This window comes from Sciurus vulgaris, assembly GCF_902686455.1.
Source record: "Sciurus vulgaris genome assembly, chromosome: 10".
NCBI classification, from domain to species: domain Eukaryota; kingdom Metazoa; phylum Chordata; class Mammalia; order Rodentia; family Sciuridae; genus Sciurus; species Sciurus vulgaris.
In genome coordinates this window covers 41586757-41612233 of record NC_136470.1, presented here as the reverse complement: position 1 = coordinate 41612233, position 25477 = coordinate 41586757, and positions in this window count along the sequence as shown.

Below are 25477 nucleotides of genomic sequence, written 5' to 3'. Positions count from 1 at the left end.
GAACTGAAATTAAGGTGGCACCAGTATATGAAAAGGATTAGATAAATTAGAGGCTGGAGAAAATTGATTATTTTATTGTAATTTATAACTATTCCACTTTTAATTACAGTGGTAGAATTTTCAACATAAAGGAAATAATCAGAAGAAATAAACAAATTTTAAGTAGTTATAGAATATTTATTCATCTATTTATGTATTGATTTGTTGTGTTTGCTCACGTATCACACACACATTTACATTTTGAATTTACAGTGTCAGTTTCTTTCAGAGACGGTGTCTGCTGATTTGGAATTCTAAAAGTTTTTAAAATAATTTGAAATTGAATATCTTTGAACAAAGTAGTACTTTGATGCTCACGTGAGGCCTTTATTATTTTTTTATACTGTTGGTGTTTATATGTTAAAGTCCCCTCTTTAGAGCTTGCAACCTTAATTTACACCTTTCCCCAGGATTGAGGACATTTTAAAATATAAATATGTAATCTATATTCTGCAATAAAGGTGGTAAAATTAGGGAAAACTAAAAAAGAAAAGTTCACATTGTATATGTTAGAACACAGATTTGGCTTTGAGCTTATGAACCAACTGTGAGAGAGGAAATAGACAATTTACAATGCGGAGAGTAGAACACAAGTGAATACTGATGGAAAAATAAGAAGGGAGAGGAGAGGGAGAAGAGGAAGTCACCTCACAGGACAGGAGAAGGGGCAGGAGAAGGGAGAAAAGGGGAAGAGTAGGGCCAAAATGACTCCCATACCACTTAATATTTAGACCATTTTCCAATGAGCATTTATAAATATTCTCAACAACATCTCTGAATTCATGATGAATTCAGTAATGCATTTGAATAATCTTAGGTCTGAAGATATCCTTCAGTGCAGAAACATGCTAATATCAAATTCTCCAAATGAAATCATTTCAAGCCAAAACATATGCCATAATAGGCAGTTTTTTTTTTTTTTTTCAGTACCATATGGAATGAAACTGCTTCAAATATTTATCAATTGAAACTACTTATTAGAATCACACTTTTATAAAGTTTAGGATATCAACTCTTTGTAAAATGCCTGAAATTATTATTTATTTAAAAATTAAGGAAAGATTTGAGTTTTTAAAAAGCAGACATGGCAGATGAAAAGTAACTGTTGGAGATAAGCAAGAAACCTGCTCATTAAAAAAAAAAAAAAAAAAATAGAAAAGGAAAAACAAGGGCCTTGTTACCGCTGTAGGAGATGGCTGAGGAACATAATCTGGGTCTGTTTCAATTTACTGAAAAATCCAATGATTAATTAAGGTTTCCAAAGTCCACCTGATATAGCAGTATTAATCAAAGTCTTCTGACAATATGATGCATTACTACTAATCTTATGGTATGATCTAAGTAATTTGTTAAAAATAGAAGGCATGAAATCTTGTGAGCAGTTTAAGAAAGTATAAATTTCTATGTAATTTACAATTTTATAAATTTAAAACTAACTCTAGTAATTAAGTGACTCAAATTATCAAATGGCATTGTATTTTCAGTTACCCATTGTACTCATCACCACCTACTATCTCACTTGAGATCAAAGAAAGTTATCTTTCATCATCATGTTTATACTAGGTTTTTTTTTACTATTTCTTTTACAAGAAAGAATATAATCTATATTCATACTTCTATCAAAAGAGAAAAAAAGAGAAATAAAGGGTTATATGACTTATGAAAGTGGAGTAAACATGCCTTTTGTTTAACGTTTGTGGACTGAAGCATCTTCACCCATTTGTGCCACCTACCAGATTCTCATAGGCACTTGAAGTTTTCTACAAAGCAAAGGAAATAAAGGAGGGAAGTAGCTAAAATAATGTCATGGGGCAGGAAGTTACAGGTGAGGAAAAGAGGTAGCATGAAGACAAAAGGTAGTGAAGATCTCTAGCTGTGTATACTTATAAGCATTAAAATGTACCTTAAACCATCATCAGAACCAGAGTGTGAAGAACAAATTAACTGTGATCTACAATTACACAGAACCTCCAAGTAAGTCTCCTGAAAAGACGGTGCTCTTGAAGCTCCTTTTCATCCAGCCTAATGCTTTCATACAGCCATAGTGTCTAGACCAGTAAGCTTTCCAAGTGACCAGTAAGAAACTCATATTAGTCGTGAGTCCCCACAGAAGCAGAACCAACAGGATGTGTTTAATGGAAAGAGGTTTAATTTAAGGAATTGGCTCACATGATTTTGGAGACTGACACGGATGGCCCAGCAGGCTAGGAACCTAGTAAAGACCAACGCTACAGTTCAAGTCTGAAGGCCAGCTGCTTGCAGAAGGCCTTCCTGCCCAAAGGCATCAGATCTTAGTTCTGCCTGGACTTTTAACTAATTGGGTAAAGTCCACCCATATAATGTACAATATCAAAATCTACTGATTGAAGTGTTAATCTTATCAAAAATCATCTCACAGAAACATCCAGAATAATGTCTGATCACATATCACAGCACCATGGCTCACCTAAGTTGTCACATAAATTCACACAGTTCATCTTAGTAAATACTATATTAGTCAACAGTTACACTCTAATACAAATCCCACACTCTCCTTTATGTGAAATTCATTTCTTTTCTTTATTTTACTGGATAATGTGACAAAAATAACATTCAGTATAGAAAATTGCCAGGCATCCAGAAATACTTAACCTGGACCTCCCCTGGAAAACTAGAAAAAATACAGGCATTTGTTCAGAGATAAGTGCTTGGTGGGCTATAAAAGATTCATAATGACATCTGTCTATGAATTTATTATTGCCACTAATATTTACCTTTGTGAATTTCACAGTTCTGAGTTGTATCTATGAATCTAGTTTTATCAGTAGTTATAGCATGTTTTTTTCTCCCAGTTTAAATCACATGAAAAATTGTGAGGTGGTACAAAATGAGCATTTGAATAAATTACATCAATTTTAATGTGTCTTATGGAGATGTAAGCATTTCCATCAGGAACAGTTGTGTTTTAAAATAATCATACTTACAAATATCTCTCTTTATAAGGATGATCATTTCTTATACATTTAGATTATTTGTAGATTTGGATTTGTGAGTTTTTATTTCTAATTTTCAGAATTTAGGGACATTCTGGCAAAAATGAGTATATATCCAGTTACACCTAAAATGTCTACAAGTACCTATATTATTTAGAATGACAATATTACTGAAAAGTGGTATTCTTATTTTTTTCATTTTTAGATGACTGGGATTTCTGAAAGATTATTATACATAAAGTCTTATGGCAGGTTCAGTTAACCTTGCAGATAGAAAAACCACATGGATTTTTAAAAAACATTTAGCAAAGAAAGGATATTAAATGAGTGAATTTTATAGCCAGTTAGTGCAAAAGGAATATCCAAAAGTACATTTAAGAAGTATTTAACTTACCCACACAGGACGTAATGTGTAATTTTTATTAGTAGCTTCCACAAATTTTTAAGAAATAGAACTGTTATTACAAGTTGATTTGTTTTTAATAGATGCATTCACCTAAGAGAATTTCAAGAAAATCAATCAACTATTTTCCTAAAATATTTTTCCATGTATTTACCTCATTTTGTTTTCTAACTGAACAATTTAATAGCATACTAGAGATTAATGAGTATCACATAAAACTGTTTGAGAACTTGGCGATATAAGGTTTACATTTCCAAAGCATGCATTTCAGAGAAGAGGTGCTCTCTTTTAATATAATACCAAGATTTTCCCACTTGTTTTTTTTATTTTAAAATGTAGATTTCTGATTCAATTAAAACTGAGTCGCCTTTGGGATATATATACTTCCTCATGATAAAATATTTATTAAGTATTCTTAGCATGGGTAAATTATCATTTCAGATCTTCATTATATAAGTATTTTGTGGTGTGAGTGGATATAAAAAAAGAGTAAAGCTATATACTTATCCAAATTAACTGGCTCAGTTATACGCAAAAGGAGTAAAAATTATATTTCACTTGAGAAATCTTATTTCTCCAGCTGGGGTATGATTGTTTTATTCTTTTACTCTTCTTTGCCAATTAATTAATCAACCACAATTCAATAAATCAATAGCCAAAGGAAGAGTACCTGAAAATAAAAGAACTTAAATAGGTGAAAATTTCCTAAATCTTTTTAAAACCAAAGGAAATTTACTAATGTCTGTGAAAGGGAAATTAGAGATCAGTGTGTTGCAAATCATAGGCAAAATGAAATTCCAAAGTCATTTCATATTTATCGCCCAATTCAATGAGTATTTTAAACATTCTTCTAGGTGAATTTGTCAGTATTTCTATATTTGTCTCCTAGTATAATGGATTACTTTTAGGTTAATTTTTAGTGCCTATTACTTAGCCTATAATTATATTTTTACATATAACTATGTAAGACTGTGACTTAGTTAACATTTGGCAGCTTTAATACCTGTTATCTTTCTGTGAGAAACCTAAATTTTTTCAGATTCATTAGTACATAATTTATTAGTACATAAATTTTTTCTCTTGAAAACTATATAATCACTGCTAAAGATTTTCAAATATTGATTAGAAGCTTCCATTACAGAGATTGTCAATCTTTCAAAAAGTAATACTCCTACTGGAAAAAATGCTTTTGCTTGTCATGCCTGAGCACTGTCTAATTAAAGATTCACTCATGTGAATCACTTAGTTTGTGTCCTATAAAGCCAATATGAAATATTATATAATGACATGGAGATTAACAGTTTGGTTGATTTTGACATATGCATAATTTTAATTGAGTGTTCAAGGTCATATGAATTGCCAGTTTGTCTAATTTCTCCTACACAAGTGTGGAGAAAACTAAATATGCATATGGATGAAGGAACAATACTCATTGGAATGCAGCTAAGATTCCGTAGGCATAAATTTCTCATGAAAATATGCCTTGAAACATATGGAAAAGGCATTCAAATGTTCTATATCTAAATCATTTTAAAGTATTTTATATGAGTTATAATTTTTGTGTGAAGTATTATGAATTTTTTAAATAAAATTTAAATGCATGTATAATGATAAAGTAATTATAATTTCACTTGACAATTCAAGTTATACTTTTGACTAATTTCGTCTTTTCCTAGTTTTCACTAACTGAAGACCAAAGTTCAAATTCCTGACTTCCTCCCATGGACTAAATGCAAGAAATATCAGGAAAAACAATCACAAATATCTGGATAGAAATGTAAAGGTCACAAGGAGATGAAAGCATGACAATATCATTGTATAATTTAAGGCAAACATAATAGTATTCATAAATTTTGACACCTTGATGAGGAAAAATATGATATAATAAATTAGGAATGCACATTACTGGCAGTATCATTGGTAAGGCTAATATACTCTTATCATTGATAAACTTTATCATTGATAAGTCATTGATAAAGCTAGTATCCTTAGTAAGGCCAGTATAGACTGATAACATTTGTTCATAGGGGTCATTCAATTTTTGAAAATTAATTTATAAAATTAGGTTGTAAAAATTATCATATGATAGTAACCAACCAAATATTTCCATTCATTAAAATCTAATTAACTATGTCTAAATAGAGTTTATTCCAGGAATGTAAGGGTGATATAACATAATAAAAGTCAATTAACAAAATTTATCCTAATTTGACCAAAAAAGAAAATTTGTGTACAGAAATTAAATAGAAGAAACATAAGCTTTTTTAATGGTCTATACCTATGTATGTTAAAATATCTTAGAAAATCTGAAAAAATCTAGGAATATTTTATCCTACAAAGGACTATTTCTCAAAAGCTTACAGTAAATGTACACAGTACAATATTAAACTTTAGAAATATTTCCTTAAAATTAGGATAAAATCAGATATCTATTATATGTGTCACTATACAACTTTGAATTTAAGCCCTGGTCAAGGACATTACACAGGAAGATAAAAAGTAACAGGAATACTGAAAGAAGGAAAAAAATTTTTTATTATCTTCCAATTTTGCAATGTTTTACATATACTATATAGAGAAATAACATTTAAATTAAACAAAATTCAGAAAGATATCAAGTATAAGATCAACAGGAATAAGCACGATTTTTCCAGTGTAATAAAATAGCTAGAGAACATAACAGAAAATACACCTCTAGATAGAACTTACAATTGCCACAAAAAAAGTGTTCATAGACATTAACATAGTCACATATACACAAAAATTATGTAGATAATTTCAAAATGTTTTATAGGGCACAAACAAGATGTGTATAAATTATATTTGTATTATGTTGATTGAAATTTGGCAATCATAAATTTATAATTTTTGCAATAAATCTCTAAATTCTATGTATTCTGATACTAATTTTAGGAGTTTGGATAATAATTTCTAAAGTAAAAAAGCCTTTGGTAGTTAAGATAATTTTGGGATACAAAAAGGAAACTGATCAATGTGTCATCAATATAAAAATTTCAATGTTACTATAGCTGTATATGTAGGCACAAGAACAGATAGATTCTCAGAACAGAAACTGGAACCTAGGATAAGAGCATATGCGAGGATACTGTACTATAGAAATAATTTTTTAAAATCAGAAGTGAAAAAATGAAAATGTAAGGATGTTTATTTGTATCATCAGATGAGCAAAATTTAAACGTCAATTATAAGCAGGAGTTAGTTGCCACAACCAGCTTGACCAAATTCTCGGGTCTGACGAGAGGTGAAGGGGGATTGGAAAATAAAGATTCACAGACACAAATCTTGAAGATTAAGCTCGGATCAGGTGGAGCCTGCTCTCTGATGGAGATGCAGATTTAAAGAGTTACACTAGCAATCTGTATGACTCATTATCAGGTTAAAGAACATGCAACCATTATTCTTTGTATTCAGGAAAATAACAGAAACTAGGACATCTATGTATCTTTCCACAGTTGCAATCCACAGTTACAAAGTGTGTAGCTCTAAAGAAAGTCCATTGTTTAATGTTGCTGTGAAGCAAACAGGAACCAGGGAAGCAGAGCTGGTGAAACATTGTGGCTGTCTAGCATAAGAGTTCCTTCCTTCCTGGGAGCTGTGTGCCTGAGATTAAGGTCAGAGCTGATAGGACTCTTGCACAGAGCCTCCTCATACAGGGCATTGCCACAACAGCTAAGCATTCTGTGCCCTTGCACATAAACAGTCCCAGGCACCCCGCATACCACAGTCATGAGGTCATCAGAGACCCTCAATCTCAGTCACTGCTCTCCCATCCTCTGTTACTGCTCTCCATAGTTAGTGAGGATTCAATGACAAGCATACTTTGTACACTGTGGTGATACTGACATTCTGAAATGCTTGGGAACATGAATCAGACATGAATAAGCACCTCAGCCTGGCACTCCACTCCCACATTACACTTTGAAAGATTTTTCTCATAGTATTGAATAAGTACCCATAAGGTGGATGGTATGGCTGCATTATTTTACTACTAAAATAATATTGATGGAAAATCAATATAAATTCATAAATAAACTATTAAATAAATATGAAACTTTCAAATAATTAAAATTTATGAGAATGAAAAAGGAATGAACTGTATTCATCAATCTGGGGCAATTTGAAAAACATTATATTGAAGGAAGAATTTCAGAATATATAGTGCTTCTGTAAATTAAGAAAAAGTTGGAAATGCAGTGGAAAGTAATGCGATTAGGGACACAGAAATGAAAGACACCAAAATTAAAATAAAATAAAAATCCACAGATTAGTAGTGTACCACAACTAAACTATTTCTTATTAATCCTCCTAGAAATATATTTTTCATGTACTGGTATATTATATATGCTTTTTGTACCACAGTTATAATATTTTATAGAATTTCCTGTGCCTAGTGTTTGATATATCATAAGCATATCCTTCACATATTTTCTATCTGAATATACATATTCAGATATCTGTTATACTCCTCTAGATAACAAATGAAATTTATTTAATATTTTCCATTATGATGGATTTTTTGGTAAGCATTTTTCTTTGTTTTGACCAAAAGACCTGACAAGAACAGCATACAGGAAGAAAAGTTTATTAGGGGTTCACGTATTTCAGAAGTCCCAATCCAAAGATGGCCAACACTATTGTTCTGGGTTCAAGATCAAGCAGAATATCAAGACAGAAGGGTACAAAGGAGGAAAGCAGCTCAGCACATAGCAACAAGGGAGCAGAGAGATCTCCACTCAGGAAGGACAAACTACTTCAAAGGCATGACCCCAGTGACCTGCTTCCTCCAGTCACACCCCACCTGCCCACAGTAACTACCCAGTTAATCCCCATCAGTCCTTTAATGCACTGATTGGGTTAAGACTCTCATAACCTCTGAAAATTCTTGCACTGCCTAGTTCATGAACTTTTCAGGGGGATACCTCATTTCTAAACCATAACAGGGGACATTCAGATTGTTTTAATTTGTTTCTATTGAAAATAATGCTATAAGGAATATGTTATTTTTTTGCAAACTTATAAAACACAACTGTGCTTTTCATATTTATTGAAGATTAATGTGAATTTTAACTTTGAAAGATTTAGCCAAACTCTTCCCTAGACTTTTTTTTAAATTCAGAGAGATCATTTTATTCAAAAAACTTGAGACAGGCTCTGTGGTGCACGTGCATAATCCCAGCAGTTCAGGAGGCTGAGGTAGGAAGATGGAAAATTCAAAGCCAGCATCAGCAACTTGGCTAGGCCCTAAGCAAGGTGAGAGGGGAAGTATTGAGGATGTGGCTCATTGGTTAAGAATATGAGTTCAATCCATGGGATCAAAAGAGTAAATAAAATAAAATAAATAAAAATTTTGGAGAAAATTCTTTTATTTCCTAACATATTAATAGTATCTTTTCTTATCTTTATATGTCTGAGCAACCTGAAATCTATTGTAGTATAAGGAGAGAAGTGGGATATTTTTTCACTTGGTTAGCCAGTTGCTGTAATACCAGATACTAAAAATGTTTTCTCACACTTGCTACCTGCCATATTTTCTCTGTATTTTAATCTCTCACTAATGGTCTTTCCCTTTCATAGCAAAAACTTAACACTGAAATTTCATTTATGTTTTTAATGTAATTGCTCTAGTCACCCTTCAAAATATGTTACTTTGCATAGTTTCCCTTCATATTTTCTCATGACTGCTTTTCCAGATAGATATAGTGTACTTTTATCAATTTTGAGAAAATATTTGTATTAGTATCTTTATATGGATCAGAATCTACTTATTATTACATGAAGAATTGGAACTAAACATAGTATTTTTATACAGAAACAGGATATATAGTGATTATATTATTTTCTTTCAAGCCTGAAATCTAAATTCTTTTCAAACATTTTGATTTTTTTGCTTTAATTAGTAAATTATAATTCTACATAATGGTTGGGTTCATTTTCACATAATCATGTATGCATGGAATTTAATTTACTTCATTTCAGTGCCTGGTGATCCCCCCTTTCCTTTCCCTCCTCTTTTCCTTACTCTCCTTCTTTTACCCTACTTGTCTACTTTCCACTCATTTATTTAATTTTAATTGGTGCTTTGTACATACACATAAAGGAGGGATTCATTGTGGTATATTCATAAATGCATACAGCATAAATTTGTCAAGTTCATTTTGCATTTTCTCACCTTTCTTGTCCCTCCTCTCTTCCCCTCAACATTCTACCCCCCACTAATATTCCCCTGTCTTTATAATATCAGGTCCCTCCACACACACTCATTTCCCTTACTTTGTTCTACCTTCTACATGCTTGAGAAAACATTTGACACTTGATTTTCTGAGACTGACTTATTTCACTTAGTTTGACGTTCTCCCCATTTTCATGTTTTTACCAGCAAGTTGCCAAGTTGCAATATGCAATAGTTTCATTCTTCTTTATGGCTGAGTATAACTCATTGTGTGTGTGTGTGTGTGTGTGTGTGTGTGTATATACACATATATATATATATATACACATACACAATGAATATATATATACCACATCTTCTTATCCATTCCATAATTTGAGTATGGTGAATTATGGTACTAGAAACATTTCTTGAAATGACTGTATCACTATAGAGTGATTTTAGTTGTTTTGGATAAATATCAGGACATGGGATCTGGGTCATATGATGGTTTAGCTTTATGAGGACTCTTCATATTGCTTTCCACAGTGTTTGTGCTAACTTGCAGTTCAAACAACAATGTATGAATGCACCTATTTCCCCACATCCTTGCCAGCATTTATTATTATCTGTGTTCTTGGTAATTGACATCCTGACTGGAGTGAGATGAAAAGTCAATGTAGTTTTGGTTTGCATTTCGCTGACTGTTACAGATGTTGAATATTTAGCTGTGATGAATTGTACTTCTATAAACATTGATGTAGTTTTGACCCTATGTTTTCTTCTTCTAGAAGTTACAAGTCTTCTGGTATAATTCCTAAGTCTTTGATCTATTTTCATTTATCTTTTGTGCAGAGTGAGAAATAGGAATATAGTTTCGTTCTTCTACACATGGATACTCAGTTTGCCCATCAACATTTGCTAAAAAGACTATCTGTTCTCCAAGATACATTTTTGGCACATTTGTCAAGTATCAGATGAGTTTTTCTATGTGGGTTTTTGTTTGTGTCTTCTATTCTGTTCCATTGGTCATCCTGCTTATTTTGATGCCAATACCATGCTGTATTTATCACTATAGTTCTATAGTATTATTTGATGTCAAGTATTGTGATGTCTCCAGGTTTGCTCTTCTTGTCCAGTATTGCTTTGATTAATCAAGGTCTTTTGTTCCTCCAAACAAATTGTAGGACTGTATTTTTATAGTTAGGTGAAGAAAGTTTTTGGTATATTCATGAGTATTACCTTGAATCTGTATGTTCCGTTTGGTAATCTGGCACTTTGACAACATCAATTCTGCCTTTCCAAAAACAAGGGAGGTCTTTCCTTCTTCTAAGGAATTTCTTGTTATTTTTAGTGTTCTAGTTTTCATTGCAGAGTTCTTTTACTGCCTTGGTTGAATTAATTCTCAAGTACATTTTTTGTCTTTAAGATTATTGTGAATGAGTTAATTTTCCTGATTTTTGTCATCAGCAAACAGAAATAATTAGACTTCTTCTATTCCTATTTGTATCCCTTGGATTTTCTTCTCTTGCCTGACTAGTTTCAAAGACTGTTTTGAATGGCAGTAGTGAGTGAGAACATCCCTGTCTTCTTCCTGATTTTAGATAAAATACTTTCAGTTTTTCTCCTTTTGGTAAAATAATGACTTTGTGTAACTTTATAATGTTGACATCATTCCTCTTACCCCTAGTTTCTTGAGCATTTTTAACATGAATGGGTGCTGAATTTTATGACTTTTTCTGTATCTATAAAAATGATCATATGATTCTTGTCCTTAATTCTGATTAAGTGGTGAATTATCTTTATTGATTTGCATGTGTTAAATCAATTTTGTATCCCTGGGATGACGCCCACTTGATCATGGTGTACTATCTTCTTAATGTGTTTTTAGTGTAGTTTGCTAGTATTTTACTAAGGATTTTTACATCTGTATTCATCAGGAATAATGGTCTGTAGTTTTCTTTCCTTGATGTTTCTTTGTTTGGTTTTAGTATCAGGGTTATATTGGCTTCATAGAACGTATTTGGAAGTGTTCCTCCTTTTCAATTTCGTGGAATAATTTTTGGAAGACTCATGTTTGCTCTTCTGTAAAGATTTGGTAGAACTCAGCTAAGAATTCATCTGGTTCTAGACTTTGCTGTTTTGGAAAATTTTTCATTGTTGTTTCAATGTTATTTCTTGCATTGGTTTGTTTAGATTTTCTATATCCTCATGGTTCAATTTGTGCAGGATATTAATTCCCTGTCAGTGGAGTAGCTATATATCTAGAAATTTGTCAATGTCTTCTAGATTTTCCAGTTTTTTGGAGTATAAATTTTCAAAAGAATTTATAATGGTCTTCCGGATTTCAAAAGTGTCTATGGTGATATCTACTTTTTCATCTCTAATTTTGTTTATTTAAGTCTTTTTCTTTTGGTTAGTTTGGCTAAGGGCTTATCAATCTTGTTTATCTTTTCAAAGAACCAACCACTTGTTGCACGGATCCTGTGTATTGATTTTTTATTCTCAATTTCATTAATTTTGGCTCTGATCTTAAAGATTTCATGTCTTCTACTGAATTTGGAATTAGTTTGTTCTTCCTTTTCTAAGACTTTGAGGTGTAACATTACATAGTTCTATCTACTCTTTTAATGTAGGCATCAATGCTATAAACTTTCCTTTAGAACTACCTTCATACTGTCCCAGAGGTTTTAATATGTTGTCTGTTCTCATTTGCTTCTCATAATTTCCTGATTTCTTCCCTCATTTCTTTTATGATCCATTTCTCATTAAACAAAGTAGTTTTCAAACTTCATGTGTTATGTTATGTCTATAATTTTTATTGCTGTTGATTTCTAGTTTCATTCCATTTGATCTGGTAGAATGCACAGGGTTTTCTCAAATCTGATGTTTGATATGACTTATAGTGTGACCTGAAATATGTGTTTTCAAAAAGTTTCCTTGAGTTGCTGAGATGAAATTGATTTCAACTGTTTTGGTGTGAAATATTTTGTAGATATCTATTAAATCCATTTGATTTATTGCATTATTTAGGTCATAAATATTTTATTGATTTTATGTTTGGATTATTTATCCATTGGTGATAAGGGTATATTGAAATCACCCAATATCATTGAATTGGGATCTATCTGGAGTTTAATATCAAGAAGTATTTCTTAATGTAATTTGCTGTATGGATATTTGGAGCATAAATATTTACTATTGTATCTACTTGTTGGATTGTTTCATTTACCAGTATGTAGTAACTGGTCTTCTTTTTCTCTTCTGATTGGATTTTGATTGAAATCCACTTTGTCAGGTATGAAAATAGCTTCTCCTGTTTGTTTGTGGACTCTATTTGCATGGGTTATTTTTTACATCTGTTTACTTTTAAACTGTGGGTGATCTTTGCCAATGAAATGAGTTTTTCTTGCAGTCGGTATATAGTTGAATCTTATTTTGTAAAGATTCTGCCAGTCTATATCATTTAATTGGTGAATCAAGACCATTTACTTTCAGTGTTATGACCAGATATTTATTTCTTGCCATTTTGATTTGATTTATACAGTCTTGATTTTCATTAACTTAGTTGCTTTTTTAGTGAGCCTCATATATTTGGGAGCTTCGTGGTTTGTTTTTGAGTTTTTCTGTGTGCAGTATATATTTAAGTGTTCCTTGTAGTGCTGGCTTAGTGGTCATATTTTGTTTTTCCTTATCACAGAAATTTTTTATTTCTTTTTTTGATTCTGAAAGATAATTTTACTGGATATAGCAATTTTGACTGTAGGACGTTTTCTTATAGAACTTGGAGAATTCACTCCAGTCCCTTCTTGATTTTATGGTATGGTTTGAGAAGTCAGAAGTGAACCTTAATGGTTTGCTACTGAATGTGATCCAACATTTTTCTCTTGCATCTTTTAATATTCTTTTCTTACTTTTTATGAATTCTGATTATGATATATCTTGGAGAGGTCCTTTATTATCTTGTCTATTGAGTTTCTATATGACTCCTGTATGTGAATATCTAATTTCCAAAGTAAGGAATTTTTTTTTTTTCTGCTAGTATGACTCTAAAGTGGTTCTTAATGTCTTCAGTTTGTATCTTCTTGTTCTCTTCTATCCCAATGACTCAGGTTTATTCTCTTGATGTTGTCCCAGAGGTTTTATATATTCTGGTCATGGCCTTTTACTTTTCTTTCCTTTGTTGTAAATTAAGTATTCGTGTCTTCCATGTCTGAAGTTCTGCATTGAGGCCTGAAGTTCTATTTTTTATGCAATCTGTTCTGTTAGTGGTACTCCAACTGAATTTTTAATTTTATTCATTGTGTCTTTCATTTTTAGGAGCTCTGATTGATTTATTTTCAATATCTCTACTTGTTTATTCTTTCACCTCATGTATTTATTCTCTTAATTCATTCTTTAGACCTTTTTTTAGTTCTTTGAACATTTTAACAATTATTTTTATAGTCTTTCTCTGAAATTTCATCCACTTCTATATCTGTAGATAACTTTTGTTAGGGGATTGTGAATTTGGGGATGGCTGATATTTTTTGCCTGTTTTCTTATGTTTCAGAGGACTTGATCTTGCAAATCAGTTGAGATAAATTCCTATTCTCTTTTATAACACATATCCTTTGCTATGTAGCTATATTTTTTTGTTTTAGAGACTTCTCTTGCTGTTTTTGCTATATGAATAGGTGTCTATGAGAGGAACCTGAGGACTCCCCTTTAGCAGTTCATACTTGGGGACTTGTTTGTTTAGGGATTTTTTCTCCCCTACTCAATATGTTAAGTTATTGTTGAGGTTCCAGTGGGATTAATTCATGTGAGGAGTGAGGATCATTATTACTTGTCTGAGTTGTGTAACTCAGCAGTAGTATCTCTACTTTGAAAATTTGAAGATTTCCAATTGTTTTGCAACCCCTCTTTGAGAACGGGGCATCAAGAGCTACCAATTGCATTAGCAATCAATGTACAGTCTGAAAATAAATGTCAGTGTCAACTTTGACATCTACAACTCTAACATGTAGAAAAAGAGTGGGCGAAGCATTTAACATTGGTATCAACAATAAACAGCCATGAACCACATCAGACATTAAACCACATATAACTACTACATCATCCACTATATTATTAATAACAACAGTATGAATGGGGTAGGAATTATATAATCTATATAATTCTATGTAATAATGGACTTACTGTCCTTTAAATGAAGACAAAGTATGGTAGGAAAGATAAAGTTTGAGATATTTAAAAATAGAACAGAGAGACACAGGACATAGATAGAAGATGATAGCTATAAAGATGGAAGAGTAAAAATAACCAAAAGTAATAAAATAAAGAGTAAGAGGAAACAGAAAAATTTGACTATTTGTGTGGTGAAAAGGGTAAGAAGAGATAATGAAACCAAAGTACAAACAATATAAACAAACAAATATAAGATCAAAACCATGTCAAAATTTACCCACCAAAGTCAAAACAAAGCTAAATAATAAGTGGGTGTAAAAGAAAGCAATTAAAATGAAAGAATATGAATATTTATGTATGTATTCATATAATCTCATATAATATATGAAATGAAAACACAATCATAGGGAATGAAAAAGATAAAAATCAAAAATAAAATGTAAATTAGAGAAAGAACAAAAGGGGTGGGAATAGGGAAAAATTGTTAGAAATAAAGTTCTTTTTTACCACTGAGGTATTCAAAACTGTTGGCAAGGATAAATGTCCATTGTTTATGCTGTTATGACATTCTTTGTATTTATTTTGGGACTTTGTAACCCTTGGTTCAAGAGCTGAGGTTTGCTAAGTTCCATTTTTGTGTTTCTCACCAAAGTGCCAGCTGTTGTGACCAAAAGCCAAAGCTGATTGTAGTAACTCTCAGTGTTCCATACGATGGATAGACTGAAGAGTGCTGACAAGTGGTGTACTCTGTAGCATGTCTGGTGCAGAGATCTTAATTGGAAGTTCCGGAAGCTGGGGTTTAAGTCTTGGCTGGTGTTTGGAACTCCGTTTTATTTGATTCACATCTCTTGTTACTGGGGAGATGCCAATCTATGCTGGACATCTGGGTCTCAGGAGCCTGTTCCAAATTCACTTTTAGGGTAAGGAGTCTAAACCTCATTAGGCTTCACCTATTTCACCTCCATGGATGTGAATTGTCCAGGATCAGACTTGGAGTACAGACACCCTGTCTGACCAGTCGCTTGCATCTTCCCAGATATTCATATGGGACACTAGCACCAAAGAAACCTCTTTCCTTGGTATCCCTAGGATATACTGCCATAGGCACAGTCCTCTCTGTGTATGTTTTAATTATGCTGACCCAGACACAATCTGGACCCCAAAATAGGAGATTGCTGGGTTAGGTGACAACTTTCTTAACGAATTCTTGATTTCCAGCCTCCTCTCACTGCCAGGGGCCACTCAAAGAGTGTTCCCACCACTACAATTCTAATTTCAGCCAGAATCTTCACACTTGGTTGAGTACTTTTAATTACTTTTCACTCAGCAACTTCTCCACCATCTCTGGTTCAGTTCAGATCAGTTTCCCTCTCTATTCCACAGGCTCCCCCAAGGCAAGTTTATTTGTTTCTCTCTCTCTCTGTCTCTCTCTCTATCTCTCTGTCTCTCTCTCTCTGTCTCTCTCTTTCTCTCTCTCTCTCTCTCTCTCTCTCTCTCTCTCTCTCTGCCTGATTTCTCCTTCCCCTAAGAAGTGGGTTGGTGTTTTTCATGCCAACAATACTGCCAGTGAAACTGTAATGTCTCAACTGTATTATGTTCAAAGGTTTTAACTTTCTGGTATCTCTATGATTATGTAACAGTACAATGTTGAATTTCAGTGAACTCCCTTATTCATCCACCTTGTTGAGGAGCAGTCTTCCTGCTTTTTAAATCTTTAGCTGGGGAAATGTTGGGGAGTACACCCTTTCTCTAATCTTCCTGCTTCCAACATTTTGAATTTCTTATTAAACTTATGCCTAGCCATTTAATCTCTTAAATACTTTAGTGAAAAACATTGTTCTTTTGCATTTCTAAATGGTTTATTCAAATAGAGAAGCTATAATTTTCAATAATAATTTTGAGACTTTACCAAGTATTTATCTTTTCTTTTAAATGCCAGTCATACAATCATATTATGTGCAACATGAATAAGACTTTTGCATTTTCCTTCCCACTTTGGTATTTATTGTATCTTTCTCTTGACAGTTCACACTGATGAGAACTTTTCAAAATGTTAAATAAAAATAGTGATCGAGTGTTCCACTTTTCTATTTTTATACAATAAACTATACTAAAATTCAGTTTTTAAACAATTCCAATTTATTTTTACTCAAGCTTACTGGGCATAACTTGAAAATTAAGTTCATTCTTGCAGTTGCCCTCATATTCACCTGGAGATCTGATAGGAATATTGTAATAGCTGGGCATCCTTTGTCTCCCTGTATTGTCTAGGTCTTCCCAATGCTCTTTCTCTAAATATATTCTCTATTAGAGTGAAGTTACACTTCTCAGAAGGCAACTCAAAACTCTCCAAAAATAAAAATAGCCAAGATTTATATAACTTTAAGCATTGACATGTCTGAAAATCACTTAAACCTTGATTGTTTAAGTAGTCACTAAATCAACCCAAGTTCAAGGATCAGGAAATAATAACTACCTCTTGATGAGAAAATGAGGCTTTCGTAAAGCCTTACTGCTATAATCTGGATAGGGCTTGAGTGCCCTCACACCCATGTATTGAAATCTTGGTCCTTGGACTACCAGATATGGGAGTTAGTGGAATTTTCAGAGATGGGCCCAAGTAGGAGGTCTTTAGATCCATTGAAAGTGTGCCCTCAAAAGGGATTAAGGGGATCCTCATAGGACTCTGGTTAGTTATTAAAAGAGGATCATTGTAAAAGTTTGAGCCTTGCTTCATGCATCCTGTTTGTGATGTGATCCTTTTTACCCACCCATGACTCAGCCATTACCATCTGCCATGATGTGCTATAGCAAGAGGGTCCTCACCAGGACTGAGTTGATACAAGTGCCATGAGTTTGAAACTCCAAAACTGTGATCTAAATAAACCTCTTTACTTTGTAAAGTTAGCTGGCTCAGGTATTCCCTTATAGTGATGAAAAATTGGTTAATACAGGTCACTTGTAATCATTTGCAATTATTCAAATTTGCCTCCCATGTAAGGTACATTTAACCCTTTTCCAGAACTCTTAAAATTTCTATCATATGGTCTACTTTCAAGAATTAGATGTGAAGGTATTTAAAGCTCCTTAAGAATTGTTACTCTCAAAGTAAAATTTTTAGAATTAAAGTAAAGGTTTGTTTTCCCCCCACATACCCAGAATACAACAATAAGGGAACTAAACTTACACTTCCATTTAAAAGATGGGGCAAAACAAGTCCCCAAATAAACCGAAGGCCAAATGTTCTCTTTGATATGTGGATGCTAACTCAATAAGGGGTGGGGAGGAGAAGAGAAGTTCATTGGATTAGACAAGGGGGAATGAAGGGAAGGGAGTGGGGCTGGGAATAGAAAAGACAGTAGAACGAATCGGACATTACTTTCCTATGCTCTTATATGAATACACAACCAGTAAAACTCCACATCATGTGCAAACTCAAGAGTGGAATACTAATTAGAATAAGTTATACTCCAAGTATATATAATATGTCAAAATTATTTCACACTCTACAGTCATGTATATCTAAAAAGAACAAATTTTTAAAAGTTTGATATTCAAAAAAAGATCAGTGGTTGTCAGGTAGAAGGGAGAAAGGGAGAAGGATGTATAGATTTATTATGTATTTGTCAAAAATTCACAGATTGTTACAACACAGTCAACCCTAATGTAAATTGTGAACTTCAGTTAATTATAATTTATCAGTAGTGTTTCATTAATTATCATAAATGTGCCACACTAATACAAGATGTTAATCATAGGAGAAAATGTGGGGAGTGGGCAGGAGATATACAGGAGCTATATTCTCTTTACTTAAATTTTCTGAATATCTAAAACCCTTCCAAAAAATAAAGTGATTAATTTAAAAAACTACCACCCCTACTAATCAAGGGCTTTGAAACTAAAGAGGGAGAGAGAAGAAAGTGTATTGGTTTTTAAAAATAAGGATGGGGGTATAGATTACTGGTACAGATATGCTTAGAGTATGTGAGACCCTGTGTGAATCCCCAGCACTAAAATAAATAAAATAAAATAAATGAGCAACAACAACAACAAAAAAAGATGGGCAAAACAAAAGGTACATGGTAGTCACTAGTCCATGGGAATTCTGAAATCTAGGTAGGCATTTGTATCAATGCCTTGATTAGAGTTTAGTCTTACTCCTGAGAGTGGTTCTCTGTGGCTCATGTTTCTACACTCTGGGCTTTTAGAGGCTACATCTTGGTCATTTCTTTTTTCTTTAAGAAATAACAAATGTAAGCAGTTGTATAGCTCAGATTTTCAGTGTGCGTCCTGTCTTAAGAGATTTATTTGGGGTTTATAGGATAATTTTGTGGTTGGATGGTTAGTTCCCCTTCCAGAGAATGCTGTTATATTTCCTTGAAAGACTTTTGCAAGTTTCTTGTGTATCAGAGCAATCTACTCCAGTATGCAATAGTCACACCTATTTATCTTTTCCAATCAGGCCCCTTTCTACCTTGGACCAAGAGTCAAATTACTATGGACCACACCCTTAAGAATCTTTGAAATTTTGTTTACTAGCACAGAGACTGATAAACAGCATCTTAAATCATTCTGAGGCACTAACAATAAGTATTGTATCATCAAACTTTATACCTGAATTTACATTTCTTTGTTTGCATGTCATAGGCTTGATCTCTTCATTGAAAGTATTTCTTTGATAGCCTTTTGATGCCTGGAAAATCTGAGAATAACACATTTATTTTCCAAAGAAAATAAAACTTAACTTTTATTTCTAACTTAGATTAGAAATATTTTCTCTGCATTCTGCATAAATACTATATTTTTGTCATACAAAGACACTTAAATCAGCACTATTGGCATTCTATCTGGAAATTGTATCCATGTCCACAGAGTGAATTTATAAAGGGATGTTGTACTGAACCATCCTTGCATTTCTGGTATAAAATCCCTATACTTAATTCATAAAATTATTTAGTGTATTACAGGTTTTGAAAATTGATATTTCTATATCAGTCATGAAATACTGAGGCCATTCTCCTGAAGTGTGTTTGTGTGGGGGCATATGATATTTGTTTCAAGTTTTGGAAGCAGTATTATTCTAGCTTTGCATAAAGTATTTTGGATAAGTTACTTTCTTGTCCTTTGGTTTGAGAGAATTTTAATTCATTCCTATTATTCCTTGGAATTGTAAAGATATCATCTGTGTATCCATCTGGAGCCATCTATTATTTTTTACATGTTTAACTGTCTAAAAATTTTTTGTTTCATTCTATAGTTTCTGCTCAATTGATTTTTAAAAATTTCTACATGGATCAACATGGGCATTTTTATTTCTTTAGGAAATTACATATTTCAAAAGCATTTTTAAATTGTATAGAACTCAGCAAATTTGTTTTTTCAAATTCCTCTGCTCTTGTTAAGTTTACCCATTCTGAACTATAATTCTGTGTATTTTGGAATTCCAGTTTTTGCCAAATTAGGAAGCAGTCTATCTACAAGAAAATCTCATTATTAGTTATGTTAGGGGGCAAAAATTTGGAATAGGAAAATTAGTCTAGGAAAATCTTCTGGAAATGTTTCACTTTAAGCCCAGTATGAAATTTCTCAATAAATTCAATAAAATCATTTTTTCTTCAGTATTGAAAAAGATTTTTGCTTCCTTGAGCACCAGATGAAATATTGGCTTGCATTTTGAGACCATGTTGCATGAAAAAAATAAGTACATTTAAATACCAGAATGGTAATTACATGAAGTGAACCAAAATGTTCAGATTAAGAAAGGCAGAAGGGAAGTGTGATTTAGTAAGTTAACAGAAAGTTCTTCTAAGTCAACTCATGCTCTCTTTGGGGCATATTCATAGAGAAGAACGGAGAAATGGTATGTGGGAAAACTTCAGAGCTATCTCACAAAGTAGAACTTAGCCAAAGATCTGAAGAGAAATCTGTTGTTTCTTCATACTTCTTATTCCTCAGTTTGGCCCTAATTTTCTGTATTTGGCACATATTCTTCAGAGTTTAGAAGCCAAGGTTATAGATATTTTTTTTTGTTTCATTGAAGACTATATTTTTTCTGTGTTATTTTTATTTGTTTTCTATTGTTTCTTTTGAGTTTTTTAGAAGATGAAAAATCAAATTATAATGTTTTACTCCACATGTAATCTAAAGATAATTTTCATATTCAATTTTATCATTATTATTTTAGGATTATCTAACATCTCATTTCACAAGAAAGATCGTATATTAATGAAACAGATATTTTGAATTATAATAACCTACTATTTTCTTGATTCATTTTATTTTTATTTATTTTTTGCATTTGGCCTCTGAAGTTTGACTCTATAATTTAATAAAATATTGACTTATTAAGTGTTGTTTGTATACCAGAATTCCAACTTAAAGTAATAAATATCAACTTCATTAATTTTTAAATATTAATAGTAAAGTATTGAATTGAATATTAACTAAAACAAGCATTAGAAAATAAGAAAAATAGGAGAAATACACAGTTCAAACATTACATCTGTTCATAAGTCTATAATCATGCAGAAATCTATAGCTGATTTTATTTAAATCACTATGATACAAACTCTTTCTTCTGTCATATGTATTCACCCTAACTTAGTTTCCCAATTAACTTCTATATTTACTCATGTTTATAATGAGGAAAGGACTTGATTATAAGAGACAAGAATTTTTAAAAATATTCCTAAAATCTATATTCATTTCTCATTTCACATTTTTCTTTATGCTCCTAAGGCACTTCTCTTAATTCTTCTCTATGTGTAAATAAGAACTTAACTTGTGCCAAAATCTGTGCTCATTTGCTGGGAATACAATATTGAGCACAATATTGAATACAGTCTGTTCCTGTATAGAACTTAAAATATAGTAAGAATTCTATAAAAAATGAACTGAAAATTATAATATGGTTTGACAAGTACTGCAGTACAGAAAGCACAGCTCCTATAATATTGTAGAGGAAATACTTCTAAACCAGAGTTAGGGACTCAAAGACAATAAAAAATAAGATATAATATATGAATAACTTATCCTCTTTCCATAAAAATCATGTTAATTGTCCATGTGCATCTATAACAGTACAATTTCTTACCTCCTGGGCAGAATTTATATGTTAAGTTTGAGGTTTGACCAATACTGAATTTAGAATTGTATGTTAGTACAATTATTGTGGCCGGCGGAACCTGGGGCCCAGGGTTATGCCACATGCATCCGAAGATGACGACTGGCAGAGAGCAACAGCGTTCTGATTATACATGGAGAAAGGCAGGAAGTGTTTACAATTGGCTGTATGATAATCAGTTCAGCTGCCTAGTGCGTGGACAGATATACTTTACATGTATGCTTGAGCTCGTGATCGCTTGACCTTTAATAGGATTGGATGGACATATCTGGTTACAATTGCTTATGCATGAGACTGCTTATATATTGGGGGTGTTATTTGAATAAAGCAGAAGCTGCTTCATGAACTTCTAAAGAGTACGGGCGTCTTCTGTCCCGCTCGTCGGGCTGTAAGCGCGAGAAGCGGTGGTTTTAGGTAAGGGAAAAGAGCAAGAAGCTGCGCCGAACCGCTTGGAGCAAGCCCGGCAAGCAAGCCACGGTTTTCCTCCATAAGCGGAGCTGCTTGGAAAGAAGCTAGGGTTTCTTCCTCCGTAACCCGAGCCGCTTGAAGCAGCCCTGGGGCAACCAGTGGTTCTCAGTAAATTATTTCCTCCAAATGTTAATATGAAATTAAATCTAGGAAACTACAATATTTCTTAAATGGTAAAAATCCACATTTTCCTAAAGGGTATCTGGGCTTTTCTCTTGGAACTCCACCAACTTTTTTTGAATAGTGAAGAAAAAAATCTGATACTTTTTTTCCAATAATATCCTTGTAAACTAACTCCAAAATCAAAATTTCTGAGGACATTAATATTAAAAATAAATATAGCATCTTATTTTTTTAAGAGATATATCCTTTTGAAAAGATTACTAGTATTTGGTTTTTTTATTAGTCTGAACAATTTAAAGCCAAGTCACCTGGCTTCTACTTTACTTTGAGATAATTTCATTGAGATTTATGTTTTAGATATATTCTACATACTTAGTTTTGAGGTAAATATTTCCTGATAATAACATAAAGATGCTTCTAATTAAACAATTTTGATTCTGAATTTCAGAAATAAAGTATGATAGTCTATTTTCATTAACATGATCACTACATCTCAAATATGTCTCTAATGGTGTAATAGTAATTAATTATGAAAATGAATTTTCTCTGGAAATTTTTGATATCTTATAGTCAGCCTCATCAGCACAAAATTTTATTTAGCCCAGATGACTGACCCAATGACCTCAGCCCTTGACCTTATTTTTTAACCCTAGATATCTAGCCTATTTCTTGGGATTCTTTTGAAGATCAAGTGAAAGAATACATGTATGACAGTAATTTTAAACATGAGTGTGCATTATGGTGTAACTTATTTATTGAAAAGTTTAAAATCAGAATAATATTCCAAAATATTTTTCAAGTCATTGATTTTCAACCATTATTTCTGGATCTCTTCTTTCTCATCCCTATTGCCTTGGGAATTATCTACACTATTTTGAATTCAGATAATTATTAAAATTTTAGTTCAGTTTGAAACTTTAATTGCAAACCCAAGGCTTGCTATGACCTATGGTTGCTTTTATATAGATGAATTGATCATAATATCACTCTGATCCACATCCACCCTCTCTAAGATCCTATTTTCCAGGGTTACAGAATTATTTTTTACTCCCTGATTTGTCATTACTGCTTTACCACCAGCTCATTATCAACTTCTGTGAAAGTCAGGTATCCAAAATTCACCTTTGAATTACATGCAAAAACCCTGAGATGAACTTCAAGTATGACTTCACCTCTCTTGGTTCATTTCTGCAGTATCTGCTAGATCCTCTTGATCCCCCAGGAAATATTCTGATGTGCTATGATTATGGAGACAAAAGTTTGTATTTCTTTTGTCATTTCCTTGATCCAGAGGAAACTATCCTATGCTGGCCTCAGATAATGGTGACATTGCTGGACAACATGCCCTTCTCTTCATCCTTCCACCTCTTTCTAATTCTTCCCCTTCCTGCTCTAGTAGCACAGAGTCTGACTGCTAGAATATTGCCTATGTATGGTCTAAGGAATGTATGGAAGTCTACAGTATTACAGGCCTCCCCAAACCCTTTAGTATTTCACTTGGAGTTTGTTTCTCATTTGACAAGAGGAAGATTGAAGCAGACAGGAATATATATGTTTCTAATAATTAAAGTCACAGAATTGCATCATATTTCCCAAAGATAGCTACTTTTTCATTTTCTAAACACTCATTGACCATCAACTAAATATCAAAATACCAATATCTAGGGATAAAATAAGTAAAATTAGATATGGTTGCTATCATAAAGTTCAACAGTCTGAGAGTAGATGAATGGTAATATTGATCAAATCACACAATAAATTCAAAATTATACTTAGGTCATTTTTCTTATTATAATGGTAGATTGCTAAATGGCATTGTGAAATAACATAGTATTGTTTCAGAAACAACATATATTAATCTAATCAATATGAGTTTGAGGACAAAGTAAGCCCATAGAACATGGGTACAGAGAAAACTGATCTATGGTATTGAAAGTAAATTAGAGAGAAAAGACGATGAATTGAAATTTAACTAAAGGAGTCTGCTAATGTCCCCCTTTTTTAGTAAGTTCTTAGTTATATCAATGTGTTCCTTTTATTCTAGTATATCGAATTGCCCTCTGCTTTCTACATTCTTCAAGATGGATGTCTGCATATAAGGATGTGCTATGGATTGAAATGTGCCACCCCCAAATATCCATACAAAGGATCTCTAACTCCTAACGTGATTCTACTTAGATAAAGAACCTATAAGTTAAAAGGGGTCCCAATTTGATAAAATGGATAACCTGATAAGAAGAAGAAAAAGGCAAATCTCTCATTCTCCTTGTATGCATACATTGAGGGAAATCACATGAGAACACAGATGTGGTAGCCACTTATAAGCAAAATAAGAATACTTAGAATAAACCTACCTTACCAAAGCCTTGATCTTGGACTACCCAGCCCCTGGAACTGTGAGAAATAATCACTTCATATATACATGTATTAAACTTTCCACTCTAGAGATCTAGAGAAAATGAATGGATTAATCAGTTTTTAAATTCCACAGATTTGAAACCGAAATTTGAGATGACCCTAGTGTTATGGTTTAGATATGAAGTGTTCCCCAAAAGCTCATGAGTGAGGCAATGCAAGAAAGTTTAGAGGTGAAATGACTGGGTTCTGATAATCTTAACCTACTCAATGCATTAATCCTGATAGGGATTAACTGTGTGGTAACTATAGTCAGGTGGGGTGTGGCTGGATAAGATGGGCCCCTGGGGACACACCTTTGGGATAGATGAGAGAAGCTCACTCTTTTTTCTTGGTGGCCATGTCCTGATCTGCTTTCCTCTACCACACACTTCCACCATGATGTTCTGCCTCAGTGGAGACCACAAGGAATGAAGATGGTCATCTGTGGGCTAGAACCTCTGAAACTATGAGCCCACAAATAAACATTTTCTCCTCTAATTGTTCTTGTCATGTCTTTTGATCACAGCAGTGAAAAAGCAAATTAAAACAACTATATTCTTCACTTCTTCATAAGCTTCAGACCTCTACAGCCAATAAAGCCCATTTTAGTGTTA